The sequence below is a fragment of the Nyctereutes procyonoides genome, unplaced genomic scaffold (genome assembly GCF_905146905.1).
Source record: "Nyctereutes procyonoides isolate TBG_1078 unplaced genomic scaffold, NYPRO_anot_genome, whole genome shotgun sequence".
Taxonomy (NCBI): Eukaryota; Metazoa; Chordata; class Mammalia; order Carnivora; family Canidae; genus Nyctereutes; species Nyctereutes procyonoides.
In genome coordinates this window covers 14430890-14449220 of record NW_026575146.1, presented here as the reverse complement: position 1 = coordinate 14449220, position 18331 = coordinate 14430890, and the positions used below count along the sequence as shown (strand labels likewise).

The window sequence follows — 18331 nt, the reverse complement described above, 5'->3', positions numbered from 1 at the left end:
CAGGCCGGGGGGGGGGGGGCGTTCATTTAAGTGGGGGGAGCGAGGCAGGTTCTTTGTGACCAGCATTTCTTGGAAAGCTGTATCTACCTGCTTTAACACAGGGGGACTGTGGCTAGATGTTGGGGAGAGGATTTGACATTTTTTTTAAACGTTTTGACTCAGGATGGAGAAGATACGTGGATTCATTAAAAATTGCACTTAAAGATACAGAATTCTAGTTTTTCAAACGAGTTCGTTCTGTAGTTCATGCTAATGCGTTTTCCAGCAGCAAGTCGTAGAGTCTCTAAAAGGAGTTCTTTATTAATCAAGGGTTTACTGTTTTTTTTTTTTAATTTTTTATTTATTTATGATAGTCACAGAGAGAGAGAGAGAGGCAGAGACACAGGCAGAGGGAGAAGCAGGCTCCATGCACCGGGAGCCCGATGTGGGATTCGATCCCGGGTCTCCAGGATCGCGCCCTGGGCCAAAGGCAGGCGCCAAACCGCTGCGCCACCCAGGGATCCCAAGGGTTTACTGTTAGATTAAATAAATTACTATGTTAATATGCTATCAGCTTCAGAAACCAAATTCAGTTTTTGTCTAAATTACATAATTAAGATGATTGATTCGTGCTGCAGAAAATGTTTTTCCTACGCAAAACTCTTCTTTTTGTTTCACACTTGGCACATGGCACCCAGGCTTTACAATGCCTATGATGTAAAACTGATGTAAACTCAACCAGTTACCCAGGGCACGGCCCCATGCAGCCTTTTGCAGAGCAGCCGTCAAGACGTTACCGTAGGTATTGGTTTTCTTTATTTCACTGAAAAGAGGCAGAGTTTAGCTTTTAAGATATCACTCTGAAAAAAGGCAGTAAACCAGTTTCCTGTCACTGCTTATCTTTCTCATTTCTCAAAATGATCTGTAATTTCTTTTATTCTTTTTATTGCAGTAAATATATGTAAAAATACAATTTGTTATCTTAACCATTCTTAAGTGTATAGTTCAGTGGCATAGGTATATTCGCCACCACCATCCATCTCTACAATTTTTTCATCTTTTGAAACTGAAACTCTCTAACCATTAAATACTAATTCCCCATCCTCTCCCCCAGCCCCTGGTACCCACCCTTGTACTTCCTGTCTCTACCACTTTGACTACCCTTAGGTCCCTCATATAAGTGGAATCACACAATATGGTCCTTTTGAGACTGGCTCACTTCACTAAGTATACTGTCTTCAAGGTTCATCCATGTCGTAGCATGTGTTAGAATTTCCTCACTTTTTAAGGCTTTTTTTTTTTTTTTTTTTTTTTTTTACTTACGGCAGGTATATTTTAATTGTATAAAGATAGATACATTTGAATGGTTGGGGTTTTGGGCTTCTACCTGAATCCTTGAATTCAGCAGGCACAGTAATTTTGATTGATATCTAAACTGTCAGTAGACAACTAAAACAGTATGAATGAAATAATATTTATTTGCTGTTTTTTCTCAGTATTTTCGAATCACCACTTGTTAGATTGGGTGTTCACTCATTTAGCAAGCATCTGTCCTGCAAGCTGCGTGCACAAGGCATGGATAGGTGAGACCAAGCTTGTCTCCGGGGAGCTTATAGTCTAGAACCCAAGCCAGGACACGCACGAATGCTGAAGTAGAAGCTGGAATACTGAGTACCACCAAAGAGGGGGAGAGGCTTAGGTCAAGTGCAACACCGTTAGGAGGAAAACCATCCCATGGGGAAATGTGTAGACTTTATTGAAGTTATCTTTCAGTTGAGAAGTTACCCTTCAGCTAAGTCTTGCTCGAGCGCTGTGGGTAGGATTTGATCAGCGTGGGTACTCCACGGGAGGCACTATTATCTGGTTTTGCTTTTCCCACAACTGTTTTGGGGCTCTACTCATGTAGACTTCCAAGGAGGAGGGTTTGAGGTCCAGAGGACACCACACCCTCTGCTCAGCTGATTGTTTGACCTTGTGGGCCCCTCTCATCTGGGGAGAGGGGCGGGGGGTTGTGTCCAAGGATCTGGCTCAGGAAGCAAGCCTTGTGCCAGTGGTTCAGCCACGAGTGACCTGGGGTCCTCCTTCCTCTTCTTAACCATCACACTTGCTTTCTTCATTGTGATAGGAAGGAGGCATAGGGCGGTAGAAAGGAAAACCACAGCAGTCAAGTTTAGGAATGATGCAAGCCAAGCTCTCTCAAATCTTTTCTGAGCTTAAGGGGTACTGGCAGATGCTGTAACTTCATTTCTAAAGTTTTGATGTGAAAGTTTTTAATATAAAAGATTTTTCCTTTCCGTAGGAAAACTGAAAGCATGTTCAAGATTCCACCCTGTGCCAAAATGTTAAGATAATTTCTGAGATTACTTTGCCTCTCTGGGAATATATAGCCTTTTCCACTAAATTTTTTTTCTGTACCCACTGTGGAATAAGTCCTTGTTTCTTAGCTTCATGTTGCAGGTTCCTGGTCTATAAAATGGGGCTGCTGGCAGTACCTAATTCATAATGGTACATGAGACAATTAATGTCCATTAAATATTTTAACAGACACAGGATTTACTGAATCTACTGGTTCATTTTCCAGCAAACCACACCCCCCCCCCCAATCAATTGAGGAGGACACATGGGATGTGTTTTCTGTGTATCCCTCCTTCACCGCGGGCAGATGGTGAATTAGATAGCTAAGATTTTCCCATGTGGTGAGAAGTGCTGGCTAGGATTAGTCATTTATCATCACACTGTCTGTAAGGCACAGTGAGTCTATTTGTACGTTCATCCATTAGTTCAGGCATTTATGCATTATTCTGCTAGAAGTTGAGGCTACCAAGATGAGCAGACACAGAAATATTCCCTGGCGTCGTGGATTTACAGTCTGGTGATTGGAACAGACAGTAATCCTAGAATAACTTGAGTGCATATAATGGCGTTTGTGTGGTGGTTATTGGCAGAAGCGTTAGGGAAGACAGGAAGGCACCCCAGGAGGTAATGACTGTTCAAGCAATGTGAGGAATGGAGGGGTCTTTACTAGGTGAAGGAGGGAGGCCAGAGCAAAACAGCTAGAGGGAACAACTAGATACTTGTACAAAGGTCCTGTGGTGGGAGGGGAGTAGGATGAGTTCAGGGTTCTAGATGAGAATGTGTATGGCTAGAGAGGAATATCAGGCCAGCTGTGCAGAGCCTAGCAGGCCATAAGAGGGCATTTTCAGGACTTAACTCAGGGGGAAACACTCAAGGGTTTTGATTGGAAGGAAGTGACCTGATCAGATTTGGCTTTTGAAAGGTCATTTCAGCTGCACTAAGAGATATCAGTAGGAGGGAGGAGGTGAAGGTGCAAGGGTAGACTCTTGGAATAGCGTGGACCATGGGAGTGTGATGGAAATGGAGAGAAGTGGATGTGTTTGGGAGCTCTTTGATAGGACTTGGTGGGTAAATTGGGTGCAGAGGGCAGAGTGTAGCTGACTTCTGGTGTCTGGCTTGCATAACTGGTTGGATGGTAGTGCCATTCACCGAGATAAGGAACCTGGAAGAAGACCAGGTGTGGGAGGGAGGGTTGAGAGTTTGGTTTGTACTTGCTGACAAATTTGTGACTGTGATCAATGAAAGGAGTCCTTGCCTTCTTCCATGTTTATAATTGCAATCTCCTAAAATATATACAAATGTCAGTATTTTCCTTAAAACTACAGTGTGTTTTAAATTCACATAGACTAAAACTAATCCAGCTTCATCACACGTGCATACACTGCCCGCACATAAAGTTAAAAGTTAGGTTTTCATGCTTTATTTTCAAACTTTGGCATATGTAATTCTCTGGACATCTAAAGATTCCCAGGTCCCTCACAGTACTACTGAATCCCCATCTCTAGGGCCAGGTGCTTTCAGTAAGCTCTCCCCAGATGGATCTGATGGGCCCCCTAGACTTTGGGAACTGCTGATTTCATAAGGAAAAGGTAGTTTATATATTCATTCCCTCAGAATCCCTGCGATGCAGGGAGGCCCTCTTGATGGGTGGGGTTGATGCCGATGGTTGCGTGTGAGCAGAGACCAGAACCCATGGTATGTTTAGGGGGACAGCAAAACCCAGTGTGATTCCAAAGCATCCATTCAGGCAAATGTTCATGCAGGCTTGGGAGTGGATATTGAGTCGCCTTCTTGAAGTTGCAACTTAAATGCCATGGGTGCCATCACTGGTATTTGGAATGTGGCTGGGGTGGGGATGAAGAAGATAACTGGATGGATCTCAAACTCCAGAAAGACAGGAGCTAAGATGTCTAATTGGATCTCTGATTCAAACTTATCTCTGCAGGAGTCCAGTTGCACAGCTTAATTTGGCAGTGACTAGTGGGCTCTCTCAAATTTTGGTTTTCTTGTTTTTAAAGGGGAAATAGAGGCAGCCATTGTTCATTAAATAGCAGGGAAGAGCGATCCCATTCCTCATTCCTCTTTTTCTCTCCTGGTCTTCCACACTGGCTTCTCTGGTTAGTCACTGTCCTAAGTAGTAATGTGATTTCTAACAAAAACTTTAATCAGTTTATGAATACTTAAAGTTTGGGAAAGGAAAACAATATTGCTATTCTTATTGAATTATGATTACTCTATTTTACTTAAACTTCTGGGCTTCTTTGACATTTTGAAGATTCTTAGGCTGATTCAGTATATGCCTGCTTCACCTCTAATCTGAAGCAATAAAATTCACAGCCTGCTTTTAAAATCGGTGAATGCATTTTGAGTTATTCCTAATATTTTATTTCATTTCAGTGGTAGCTACACTTAGGGGAATCCCCAGTTACTCCAGTTGGTTTTGTTTTGTTTTGCTTTGCTTTTTTTGTTGTTGTGTTTTAAGTAGGCTCCATGCCCAGGGTGGAGCCCAACCTGGGACTCTGTCTTACGACCCTAAGATCACAACTTGAGCCAAAACCAAGAGCCAGCCAGGCACCCCAGCTCCAATTAGTTTTTAAGTTAAGCACTAAGTGTATGGTTGCCACTACTAATTAGAGAATATTTACTGAAGAGACTAAAAGATTGCATTATTTTCCTTCTAAGAGTCTTACCATTCATGTCTGTGGCATAAAGAATGAAGATCTTATTGTAGACTTCAGTAGTTTATTTAGTAATCTCTACATCTGATGTGGGACCCTGAGATCAGGAGTCATGTACTCTTCAACTAAGCCAGCCAGGCACTCCTAGTTGTTTTGTTTTCTGTTTTAGAAGAGAAATGATGCTATAATGTGACTTGGAGACTTTTTTTTTTTTTAAGATTTTTATTTATTAGAGACAACACAGAGAGAGGCAGAGGAAGAAGAGGCCCCATGCAGGGAGCCTGACGAGGGTGATCCTAAGCCACCGGTGTGTCCGACTTAGAAACTTTTGGCTAAAAATGCTTAGCCCCCGTGGCCCAGCAGCCCCCATGGCCCAGCTTTTTAGCGCCACCTTCAGCCGGGGGTGTGATCCTGGAGACCCGGGATCGGGTCCCATGTTGGGCTCCCTGCATGGAGCCTGCTTCTCCCTCTGCATGTGTCTCTGCCTCTTTCTCTGTCTTTCATAAGTAAATAAAATCTTTTTTTAAAAAAGCTTAATATATAGTTAATGAACATAATTTTTCCAAATAAAAATGCAAAGCCATATAAAGAATAGTTTCATAATTTAGTATTTAACCTGTACTTTGGCAAGCTATCTAGCTTCTAGGAACCTCAATTTTGTCATCTGTAAAATGGGAGTAACATTTTTAAATGAAAAGAAATCTACATAAAATAAACAAAGCTTGTGTCTGTGAAATCCAAATATGTCTCCAGATGCCATCTGCTCTGTGTATGTCTTGTGTACGTTTTTTTCTGAAAACTTCACAAATTTTTTAATGGAACGCATAGCCAAAACTAAGGGTTTTAGTTTCCTAGTTGCTATTAGCCAGGTAAAGTTTGTCAGTAGGCCTTTCTAAGAAAAACAGCAATGTGAAATGTATGGGTTATTTAGTGAAAGGGAACACTCTTACCTCTCTTTCTCATCCTCTATGTCTTCTAGTTGTCAGAATTCCCTGGGAGGTCATATGGGCTCCTTCCTGATTCATTGAAGTCCTGTTTTATGCCATTACATCCTAGGTGGTAGTATTATAAAATTAAGGTAGATTGTTGCCATTAAGGAATTTTTAGTTAATAGGGGAGTCAGATATGTAAGCAAAGAATTACAATGCAGTATAATAAGTATGATAATGGAGCTACATAGGGAAGAAGATGAAGTGTGCCTTGGAGAGCTAGGGAAAGCTTCCCAGCCAGTGAGATGCTTAGGTGGGTGTTGAGGGGTGCATAGGAGCTCACCAGTGCATCAGAGCAGAAGGGCATTTAAGGCAGCAGCAGTCAGTGATGGTTCTATCTTGTGTTGTGAGTCACAGTCCATTCTCTAGGCTCTTCTCTCTCTCTCTCTCTCTCTCTCTCTCTCTCTCTTTTTAAGATTTCATTTATTCATGAATGACACAGAGAGGAGAGGCAGAGACATAGGCAGAGAGAGATGCAGGCTCCCTGCAGGGAACCCAGTGTGGGACTCAATCCCAGGACCCTGGGATCACAACCAGAGCCAAAGGCAGACATTCAACCACTGAGCCACCCAGGCTTCCCTCTAGGCTCTTCTTAATACCTATAGATAAATGGTAATACTGGTTCAAAGAACATGGAGGACTGCATTGATTATCTTTTTAATGTGTAATATATTTGATAAAATCAAACCTTAAAAGCAAAATGACCTTGACCCAACTTTTATTGGATCGTGGGGATCAATTGGACATGAGGATCAAACTGTAATAGCAAGTATAGCAGATTATGCTTACCTTTTTGTTAACTTTAAAGATACTTTCCACATCCTATTTTTTCCTATATTTGCCTGAAAGTCAGTTCCTATGTCAAAAAATTGTAATCAGATATTATCATAAATAATTGTTTTTACTTTAGGATAGTATAGGTCAAGACTAAATATGACTGTGACTGGTTTTTGTAGGGGCCACACACTAGGAATGGTTTTCACATTTTAAAAAATATTTATTTATTCATGAGAGGCACACACAGAGAGAGAGGCTGAGACACAGGTAGAGGGAGAAGCAGGCTCCATGCAGGGAGCCTGATGCGGGACTGGATCCCAGTTCCCGGGATCACGACCTGAGCTGAAGGCAGACGCCCAACCACTGAGCCACCCAGGTGCCTGGTTTTTACACTTTTAAAGAGTTGTTTAGAACAAAAGTACAGTAACATGCGACAGATACCACAATGGCCCCCCAAAGCCTAAAATACTTATCTGGCCCTTCACAGAAAAATTTGGTAACCTCTGCTTTAGGATAAAAATAATTACTTAAATATATTGTTCTTGTATATATTTTATGACAAAGCTAATAATATTTCCAAGCAGATCGACACCAGCTGTTCCAATTTTTAAAAATTTCTAATCAAAGAGCAAATAATCTGTTAGCCAATATTAGGTGCATCACAGGCTGTGAGCCTGGCAGGTATTGAGAAGGCTGCTGTCACCTAGGAGCAGGCACGGGTGGTGTTGAGGGAATATTTTAAACAAGGCTGGTGCTCCAACAGATCTTTGTTGTATAGACAAAGTGGTAGTATCTTGTGTCACACTGGCTAAGCCATTGTATGATGACAGACTTCTGGCGGACAGCAAAAGAAAGCAATTTGTATCTGATATCTGAGTTGAAAGGAGAAGATTATATAAATGAGTTGTTTTTTTAATTACTGGCAATTTGAAATTAACTTGACTCACTATAGTCTATGTATGAATTTCTGACTGTACATAGTTTTATAATTCATTCGTTAGACAGCTCTATCTAAAATAGAACCCCTTTCAACTGTCCACCCTTTAGTAAGTTTTATTTTACTTACTAGAACTTAGTTCTATCTATAACAGTGTTAGATACTTGGGTTTGGTTTTGTTGGGTGTGTGTGTTTGTGGGTTGTTTATGTTTTGTTTTTTGTGATTTTCTTTGCTGGCCACAAAGCAAGATGCAAAGTGGTTAAAAAAGAAAACCATCATTACTGGCTTCAGGAACAAACTTTTGAGTTCTTTATTGGCCTTATTAAATTATTTCTTATTGGTACGTAAACATGCCTGTCTCTTAGAAGCTATTCTGGGTGAGCTTCTCACGTCCCTGTGCCCGTCCCCCTTACCTGTGAAACACTGTCCAGGGGATCTAGCACAGAGGTTATGCTGAGGCCAGGCAGGACATCCCGGCACCGGAAGCTCCTGGCCCTGTGCCTAGCGCCGAGGACAGTATAAGAGGGACTCAACTTGTCACTACTAAATTCTTATCTGATTAAAAACTTTTGTATTTCATGATGGGCATTCTTTTTTCTCATGTAGCCTGGTATTGCAATAGAATTTACCTTGCATTTTTGTCCCTTTACTCCCTCAATGAACATCAGCCCCATCCCTAACATTCACTTGTTCATTAACAATTAGAGTACCTGCTGTGTGCCAGGTTCTTAGTTCCCGGAGGTACACTGGTTGACAAAAAGGGGTAAACCCCTGCTTCCAAATCCTTAACATAAAGTCAGGGAGTGATAGCAACACTGCTGTTGGTTTTTTTCATCCAGGCTTTGCCAAAAGGTAGAGATGCTTTTAATTCTCACTCTTTGTTGAGTGAAGAGTTAAAACCACTGGACAGACTGACCTTGTGACTGGACAGAGTGTGGTTTACTTTTGTCTGTTGTTTGGTAAGTCACTCATGCACTGGACAGTGAGCCAGGATACTTCTCTAAGAACTTGTTTTCAAGTAGGTTTGATGATAAGCATGTCATCCTTTGTCATACCCACATAGATTCTATCATCATTTCTCAGATATTGAGATTCAGGGAAATTTAATTTTTTGAATTTTTTGAATTAAATTTAATTTTTGAATGGTATTATGGGTCTTGGATCATTACTGCATGTATAGATTTCATGAAAAATATTTCTTAGAAGGAGATCCAGCCATGTTTATTATGTTTTTAAGGAGAAAATTGAACCACAAACCACTGCGTAAAAACTTAGAAGGTAAATATTATATTGGAACCACCTCTTATTTATGAAAGGCATCATGTATAATAGTAAAGTATTCTTGTTGAGGTGTCTCATTGTCTTGGTTAAATAATTAGGGATATTGCTTCTTGTTGTTCAAGTATATGCTTACATAATACATTGCTATTTGGGTGAGACTTTTAAGTGGGACTTAGATGGGGAGATAGGGTGGGGAAAACTTGATGTTTGTTAAGAAACTGGCCAAACAGGGCAGTTTGGAAATACAGGGTGATGACAAGGCTGCAGAGGGCATAAGACAATTTGAACAATTCAACTGTAAAAATATATATTTTTTAAGGTTTTATTTATTCATGAGAGACAGAGGCAGAGACATAGGCAGAGGGAGAAGCAGGCTCCTTGAAGGGGGCCCGATGTGGGACTGGGTCCCCAGAACCAAAGGCAGACGCTCAACCACTGAACCACCCAGGTGTTCCTAAAAAGATTTTTTGAGACAATGGGGGATAATTGAATATTGATTGAATTTTAAATATTAAAATGATAGAAGTACAGTGAGTAACTTACGTACTCAGTTCTTTAGGGCTATGTATTGAAGTTTTTGCAATTGAAATGGTGCTGTGGCAGCCTAAAATAAGCCAGCAAAAATTATTTTAAACTGGTGGGAAGAATTGATGAATCAAGAATGTTAGGAAGTTAATGGTGTCCAGCTGCGTGAAAGTACGTGAAGAGGGAATGGTGTCCATTCTCTCTACTTTTGTGAATGTTCCAAATTTTACAAAGTAAAGTTTGTTTTATAAAGGCACATTATAGGGGTGAAAAGATGTTGTCACTTTTCCAAATGGACAAACGTTTGAGTGTGGTGGGAGGGCAAGTGGGAAGGGACATCTCTGCTTTGGGATCTGGAGTCCCCTGGAGGGAGCCTGAGAACCCTTCGAGCTCCTACTGAGCTGCTCTAGGAGGATCCTTGAGTAGACGCCCCTTTTCTTTTTTTTTTCTTGACGCCCCTTTTCTTGAGAGCTTTGGTGTTCTGATTAGATGAGTGCCTGATTTTACCCCATCTGGACTGTCTCACCTCCCACATACATATTTTACTCAAGGGAACCTCCAGTCACAATTGCAGTTCATTTGAAAACACAGAGCTGTTTATTCCTAGCTAGTTCCACTGTTTCCCACGATCTTGGCGGGAGGAGGTTGTGCAGTGCCCTCCGTGCCCCGACTGGAAATAGGTCATCGCCTCAATGGCAGCTTTTGCAGAGATGAAAATTGGAAGTGAGCATAGCAAAGTTTGGGGCATTCTGGAACAGGATTTTGTGCAGCCAATTTGAAGGCTGGCTTGCCATCCCCACTGGGGCCTCAGGCAGGTGGGAGGGATATGGCCACAAGCACAGCAGACCTGAGCTTGTGTGGGGGCGGGGAGCTCTTGAGTGGGCCTCTGGCCCTTACTCCCATTAATTAATTATGTGTGTAGTTGTGATCTGTCTTGGACCTGACGTACTGGATCTCAACCAAGTATAAATTGAGAATTTTGTTTTTGTTTTTTAGTATAATTTCAGAAACACTGGGCAGTTTAAATAAGTTTTGTTGAAATTTGTTTCTGTGTGAATTTTGTAAACTTACTGATTTAGTAGGATTTTTTTTAAAAAAAAGCTATTGGAGTCTTGCTCTGTATTTTCAAAGATGGCCAAAGTAAAGCCTTCTTGGTCAGGTTTAAATATATTTTGCCTAAGCTTCTTACATTGGTGAAGTATGTATGACACATCTGTAACAAAATATTACTGCACATGGGATTTTTAAAAAGATTTTGTATTTTAAAATAATCTCTATACCCAGTGTGGGCTTGAACTCCCAACCCCGAGATTGAGTTGCACGCTTTACAGACTGAGCCAGTCAGGTGCTCCTATTGCATATGTGATCTTAACCAGGGGCAAAGATTTATAAAGGAAATGGCACAAGATGTAAATATGATTTAGCTTACATGTCCTTCACTAAAACAACAGGTTAGTGAAGGAATTCCACTGCTCGGACATTACCATTTTTTGATAGTTACTCCCAACCAGGTTAGAAAGGTAAAACCCTTGAGAGACTTCTAACTTTACAAAGAAAACAGTACATTCCAAGTGGGTAGTGAAGTCTAATCTATAGGCCTTTAATTTCCTGTATTTTATGAGCCTAGAATGAAACATCATTGCAGTAGGCAGTAGGTGATAGCCATGTTGGTCCTGTCCCTTTTGTCTTTTATGGGATCCTAAGTTGGTGGATATAATTAACCTCCGTTTTCAGTGAACTAAATTGGTGAAGTATGTATGACACATCAGGCAAAACTGAAATCACATGTTACAGAATCAAGACTTCACACGCCTATTAGCTCAAGAGAAAGTGACCTTGGAGTAGGGAGAAAAGAAGGATGTAATCTGTGTCTTGGAAAGAAATTGTTTCTTCCCCTTTCCTAGGCTAGGTGTTGAAGCCTGACGGCCCAGTCCAGTGCCCATATTGAATCTGCACAGAGAGTGCATGTCTTTCCTGGTGTCAGGGTGGTTCCTGCTTTTAGACTCTCACTAGAGAGCTAGTAGGTTCGAGGAATAGGATTTAAAAGCCCTCAGCCCATAGGAGGAAGCCCCAGTAGTCATCTGTACCACAGGTGAGTGGAGCTTGGGTGACAGTGAGGACCCTTCAACTTGTCAAAGCCTGAGTCCACGGACGGTGGCGAGGACTCAGCACGAAATGTTCCCAGCCCAGTTTTCAAGTTAGAGGGAACTGACCTTCTTTTTAATGGGGCTGCTCAGAGAGTTCCTTTCTAACTGAGGTTGTGATTTTTCTCTAGTTATAATGAGTACAAACAGGACTGGTTTGTCTGCTTTTTGTCCGCTGCACTGCGAGACAGGAAGTGGGTCTGGGGGCAGGAAGTGGCTCACTTTCCAAGGCAGAAGGAGCCATTTAGAAAGACCTAGGGTTTCATTACCTGCTCCTAAAATTATGTGATGGATATCAGTTGATCTGGGCTCTTCCCTGTGTATCTATACTTTTATATAATTTTCACCCTGGAATTTGGAACAAACTTTTCAGAATTAAAAACCATTGACTTGTATTGAAAGATGCAACGTTTCAGGGATAACATTTAAGAGCCATATACATATAAACATTTTTAGTAGCTGATTATCAGAAGTTGAGGCAGTTGCATACACCTTTCTGGGCCTGTTTCCTCAGCCTTTAAAAGAAAGTGATGTGATGAGCACTGGGTTTTATATGCAACTGATAAATCATTGCACGCTACATCAGAAACCATGTACTTTATGTTGGCCAATTGAATTTAAATTTTTAAAAGAGGGGAGAAAAGAGGTTGGACAAGGATAACTTTTCCCCTCACCAAGTAGTACCCACTTAGAATCAGCCCACAAAATAGTTGGACCTTGTCACTAGTTTAGTTGTCCTTAACAACATGTACGTTTATAAAACAAAAATATATCAAATATAACATGTAGATGAATGTAACTTTAGGAAAGTTAAGAAAGGAGGTGAGGGATAGATATGTGGCACTTTTATGATTAAGTTGCCCTCAAAATTCCTTAAAGTGGTACTGAGTTCTTTGTTAAAATGAGGTAGGTGCCCACCTCATGGTGTTACGACGCTCTTGGGGTGGGAGGCAGGGGCCTCCCCCATATTTTCATGTTAAAATTTAAGCTTAAATTTCCTAAAACTAAGGACTGGATAACTGAACTGAGAAAGTCGACTTACAGCGACTTGGTTTGTAATGGAGTTGAGCTTGCTCTTTTGTCATTTAACTCTGTGATTATGACCATACTTTTCATTAGTAATTAGCACCTAGGCAAATGCTGACCAGTTACTGCTTTTTTACACCCTATCTAGAAGGAATAGGAGAGGAGGGCAGGGGTTTGCTTTAATCCAGCCTGAGGCACTAGATTGTGGCAGTTAATTTGGTTTCTTGATAGATCCCCGCCCCCCCCCCCCCCCCCCCCCCCCCGCCCATTCTCAGTCTTCCATTAACTGTTAGCATCAGCCAATTTTGAATTGTCTTGCTGGGGAGGTGACCACCATCAGCAGGATAGAGTATCTGGAGCCCTGTGCTGGGCACCAGCCATGTCACCCAGTCCTTCTCTGTGACTCAGTGGTTCATATTTCCAGGAATAGTGGGACCACCCATCTGTGATTCCTAGGAAGGTTATAGGAATTACTGTGAACTGTGGGCCAGCACTTTGACCTCTGTGGAAGTACTAGATAGTGGTTATTAGAGTTGTCACAAGTGTACTCTTGTCAGCCCTAACATTTGATGATTTTATTATTATTACTAGGCAATAAAAGGCTAGTTTATTGTCCTAGTTTTGTATAACTATTTGAGAACTTTTATCAAAAGGTAAGCTTTAAAAAAAAAAAGGTGAGCTTTAGATCTATTCTACCCATCTGTCTTCAGTGGTTGCTGTGCTACAGACAAAACTACGATGCACAGAATTTTTACTGAACTGCCTGACCATTTTTGTTCTCATTAGTTCCAGACTTTTTGCATTTGCAAAGCTAGGTGACCAGTTTTCTTTGGCATCTGAAAATTTTCCAACGCCTAACAATCAAGCCAGTTTGTTCACTGCTACTCTGTCTCTTTCATCTTGAAAGAGATTATACAATGATGCAGTTTGGTACAGTTTAGGTGTAAGAAACAGGCGCTTGAAAGAAAACAGCAATATTGTAAGTCATTATCCATGGATTTACAGATTTGTCATTAGCAGTATCTTATTAGTGAGGTGTATTTTTACTATTATTTTCACATTATCTAAAGGTCAGTAAACCTCAAGAAGTCTGGTATTAGGAACTAACACTTAAACATCTATCTCTGGAATTTTAAACTTTGAGTCCAGCCTGCTCTGGGCATGTGGTGACCTGTGGCTCCCTCTGGTAGTGGGAATGTTGAAGGAGAGGAGGGAACCCAGGATGATGGTGGTGGTGCTTTTGCCAGTGCAGTGTCAGGTCACTATGGCCTTTACTTCATTTAATGCAAAATCATATTTTAAAGACCTCACTTCTATTTTACTTGTCCTCTCTCTGTACTGCAGTGTTTTGCTATTTTGGAAAATACCTCCCCATAGCAACCTGTTGGTTTTCCTTTGGCCTCTCTATTCTTAAAGGAATGGTGTACAACAGGGTGGTTTCTGGACTGCCTTTCTTGAATAAAAGTTGGGGTCTAATTATGCTTATTAGAAACTATAACAATGTAAAATATGGTCAATGAATTTTCAGGGGCAGCTAGTTCTGTATAGTTTTGTTGTTTATATAAACATTGTTACTGGGAGCAGCAATGCCCATTTTAACTAAGAGAAACATTTTACATCATAGGAGGAAACAAAGTTACCTTTTCAAATAGTAGCCTTTACTTTGACCTCCTAAAAAGGGCTGGTGACTAGGAGAGAGAAAAACTAAAAAATAAAATCCACTTGCCCTAATGGCTTTCTGACTTTGCTTTCTTTGGCTGAATTCATGTGTCTGCATTTCTGCACTAAGCTGATGCAGGTTTGCTAAGTTAATGGTAATGTTTTACAGAAGCTCTCTATTTGTTAGCCAGCAAATGTGAGAGAGAACCGCTGCGTGTCATAGCTGATATTAGGATTTATTGAGTTGGAGTATTGTTCATAATGACCTGATTTTTATCTTATTTTTTTTTAATTTTTTTTTAAAATTTATTTATGATAGTCACAGAGAGAGAGAGAGAGAGAGAGAGAGAGAGAGAGGCAGAGACACAGGCAGAGGGAGAAGCAGGCTCCATGCACTGGGAGCCTGACGTGGGATTCGATCCCGGGTCTCCAGGATCGCGCCCTGGGCCAAAGGCAGGCGCCAAACCGCTGCGCCACCCAGGGATCCCCTGATTTTTATCTTAAAGATAAGATTAAGATCCAGAGAGACCACCAAATAGGGTACTGCTGGGATATGGAGTCTATGGGATATGCAGGCACAGGTCTGTAACTGTACTCCAGTTTTAGTGAATGAAAATTTAACAAAGATTTTCATATGATGGATTATATATAAATAGTAACCGTAAATGCATTAATTTTGCCAAAAGGTGCTGTGGCTTTTTGTATGTTTGGGATAGTAATCTCTTTCCCTGATGAGAGCAGTGGCTCTCCTGGGGTGGCCTTACCTGTGAGCTTGGTAGAGCTGTAGACTTATGGGCTCCATCCCAACTTACTGAGTCAGAGACTCTCTGGGCCTGGGGCCCAAAAAACTGAGTCAACAAGCTCTTCAGGTGATTCTTCTGCATGTTCAGGTTTGAGAACCACTGCCTCCAAGGAGCACTGAGGGCCCAGGGAATAGTTTATAAGGGGCAGCTGGCTGTATTTCCCAAACGATTACTAAGAGACACAAGACTTTGTAAAACATGTCTGCTATTGCCACGTCTCTCGGTGTAGTAATGGACAGGGCTCTGGAGGCGTTTGTTAATCCAGGAAAGTCTAAAATATAAAGGTAATGTTCATTTAAAATCATAAAATCATTTAATATCATGTATATTGGTACCTAAATTGAGTAGCTACCTGTAGCATGCTTGGCACCATTGAAGTTCAGTGTGGAACGGAAGACTCAGCCCCTGCTTAAAATTAGGAAAAGAACATGATTTACTTGGGAGAACCCTGAGCAAGAGCCTGGGTTCTCACCTCTGCTCCTCGGTGGGACAGCTCTCAGTGCCCTTTCCTCATTTGTGGGGTGAAGTAATCACCTAGAATTTGTGATGGCTAGAAAGACTGCTGGCTTCAGGAAAATAAGCCTGGGAAAGGATTCAGAGTGTTTTCTACTGTGTTCACATTAGTTTGTTTGACAACTGGGATCTTCTTCCTGAAGACAGTATTTTCATTTACAACTAAAAACAGTAAATTTAAATTTAAATATTTTTTAAAATTAGTTTTCCTGAGTTGCCTGACTGGCTCAGTCACTGGAGCCAGTCCAAGATCAGACTCTTGATCTTGGTTGTGGGTTCAAGCCTCACATTGGGTCTGTGGAAATTAACTTAAAAAGTAAAACCTTTTAGGGCAGCCCAGGTGGCTCAGCAGTTCAGCGCTGCCTTCAGCCCAGGGCCTGATGATCCTGGAGACCTGGGATCGAGTCCCACATCAGGCTACCTGCATGGAGCCTGCTTCTTCCTCTGCCTGTGTCTCTGTCTCTTGTGTCTCTGTCTCTCTCTCAGTGTGGGTCTCTCATGAATAAATAAAATCTTTACAAAAAAATAAAAATAAAACTTTTAAAATAAATTCATTTTCTTTTCTTTGTTTCCCACCAAAGAATTTTTATTCATATCAATTGAATACCACATTATGTCAAACACCTTGTTTTCTAGCTGTTTCATATTTTACATCACTGAAGCAACATGAGCTAGTTACTAAGATACTCAACCTGAATGTCCATCAGCTGATGAATGGATAAATAAAAGTGATGTATCTGTGCAGTGGAATATTTGGCAATAAAAAAGGAATGGAGCACTGGTACAGCCTATATAATATGAATGAATCTGGAAAACAGGCTAAGTGATGGAAGGCAGTGGCAAAAGGCCACATGTTTATGAGTAGTGTCAAGAACAGGGTAATCCATGGAGACAAACTGTAGATGGGTGGTTCTCAGGGCGAGGGAGGAAGAGTATTGGGAGGGGTGACTGCTAATGGGCACCAGGTTTCTTTGAGGGAAATGAAATGCTCTAAAATTAGATAGTGGTGCTGGTTGCATAACTCTACTGAAAACCACTGAATTGCACGTTTCAAATGGGTGAATTATGTGTAAGGTATATTTCAACAAAGCTGTTATTAAAAAGCACATAATGACTCAAATGAAAATCAAAATACAATAGTCTCTATTCAGTTATGTGAACCAAAATAGTATCTCAGAAAATTGTTATGACTCATTAATTATCTGTTGTGAGAATTTCTCCTTGACCCACTCCCCTGCTTCCCCCATTTGTAGGAGAATGTTTACTCTATCTACTTCCTATCAGAGCATTTCTAAGTATTTGAAAGGTCTTATCCAAATATTTGAAAGCTGTTGGAAATTGCTGAAGGGGCACCTTTGGGAGAGGGCTGGAATGTTGGAAAACAGTGTTGACATTTTGAAGTGATTATGAAAGGTCAAGCTCTCAGTGTAATCTTGGTGGTGCTTTGGATAGTTCTACTCAGACTAATTTTTTAGTAAATGCAGGTGCGATAGTATTGAGACTAATCTGTTATCACTGAATCCACTGCCTGAAATTCAAACATTAGAATGCAATCATTTGTATTTCCCTTTCTATTTTAAATAGTTTTCCTGATTCTTAAGTATATAGGAAAATCTCTGTAAACTTTCTTTCCCCCCTGTAGCATTTTGGCTCCTAAAATGAGATTGGATTGCCTTGTCCAAGCAGACATACCTGCTTGTTGGCCTATAAAGTTTGTGGAGGAATTGGTCTTTTGAATGTTTCCTTCTTGTCTTGGTCTTTAGTATGGTATGAGTTTATTCTGCAAAAAGTGTGATTAGAGAGGTAATTTTAAATCAACTTTCTTTAAAGTATTTCAGAAGGAAATGGGCATTTCCTAAGACTGGATTTATTTACTCAAACAAGGGAAAGAACCAGGAGGTCCTTTGGCAGCACCAAATCCAGCAGTCATACATAGGTTAGAAAGTGAAACAGTATTTCATCATCAGCTCTGTTTTACATCTCTCAGACTCTTAGAATGCATTTTGGGTATTATTTTGATAAAATTAAACTGGGAAGATTCAGAAATCATGTTTTCCAAACTGTATTCTAAACCCTCCTGGTCCTTTGGGATATTCTGTGGGTAGACTAGTTTGGAGGATCCTGACGAGGCCGCCATCCAGGGATTTTGTGACAAAGACATTAACATAGCAAAGACACTCAAAATTCTTTCTGTTAAAGAAGGAAACAGAACCAGCCTTAACTTATGTGACCTCAAAATAGCCCCCTTTGTGTCACCTCTTTGCCCCCTCTCTTCTCTGAAGGTCAGATGACATTCCAGAGACCAGCACAGCCATGGACTTGGATGGTGTGAGAAGCCACTCAGATGATTTTTAAGTTCCAGAATGTTAGAGTTGGGAGAATCCTTACAGATAAAACATTTTTAGTTACAGTACTTCATTTTACAAATGAGGGGAAGTGCTTTCTTCCGGATGTGGCCCACTGGGCAGGGATTGCTTAGGGAGGTAGGTCTTGGCCGCCTACCTGTGCTCAGGCCTGTGCTCATGATTGCTCAATTTTGGGGGGGGAGTTAGCAGAGGGGACAGTTGATTTGTTTTAAAAGTGTAAATTGTTACTGAGTTTATTAAAAACCAGATTGTAGTTTAACACCTTTACATTCTCTTATTGGAAAAAAAGAGGTCAGTT

At 40.9% G+C, this 18331-nt stretch overlaps 1 protein-coding gene across 2 annotated transcripts in view; it reads left to right on the top strand.

Moving 5' to 3' along the window:
- EZR (ezrin) overlaps positions 1-18331 on the top strand; it is a 51047-nt gene that overhangs the window by 2411 nt on the left and 30305 nt on the right. The window lies entirely within an intron of this gene.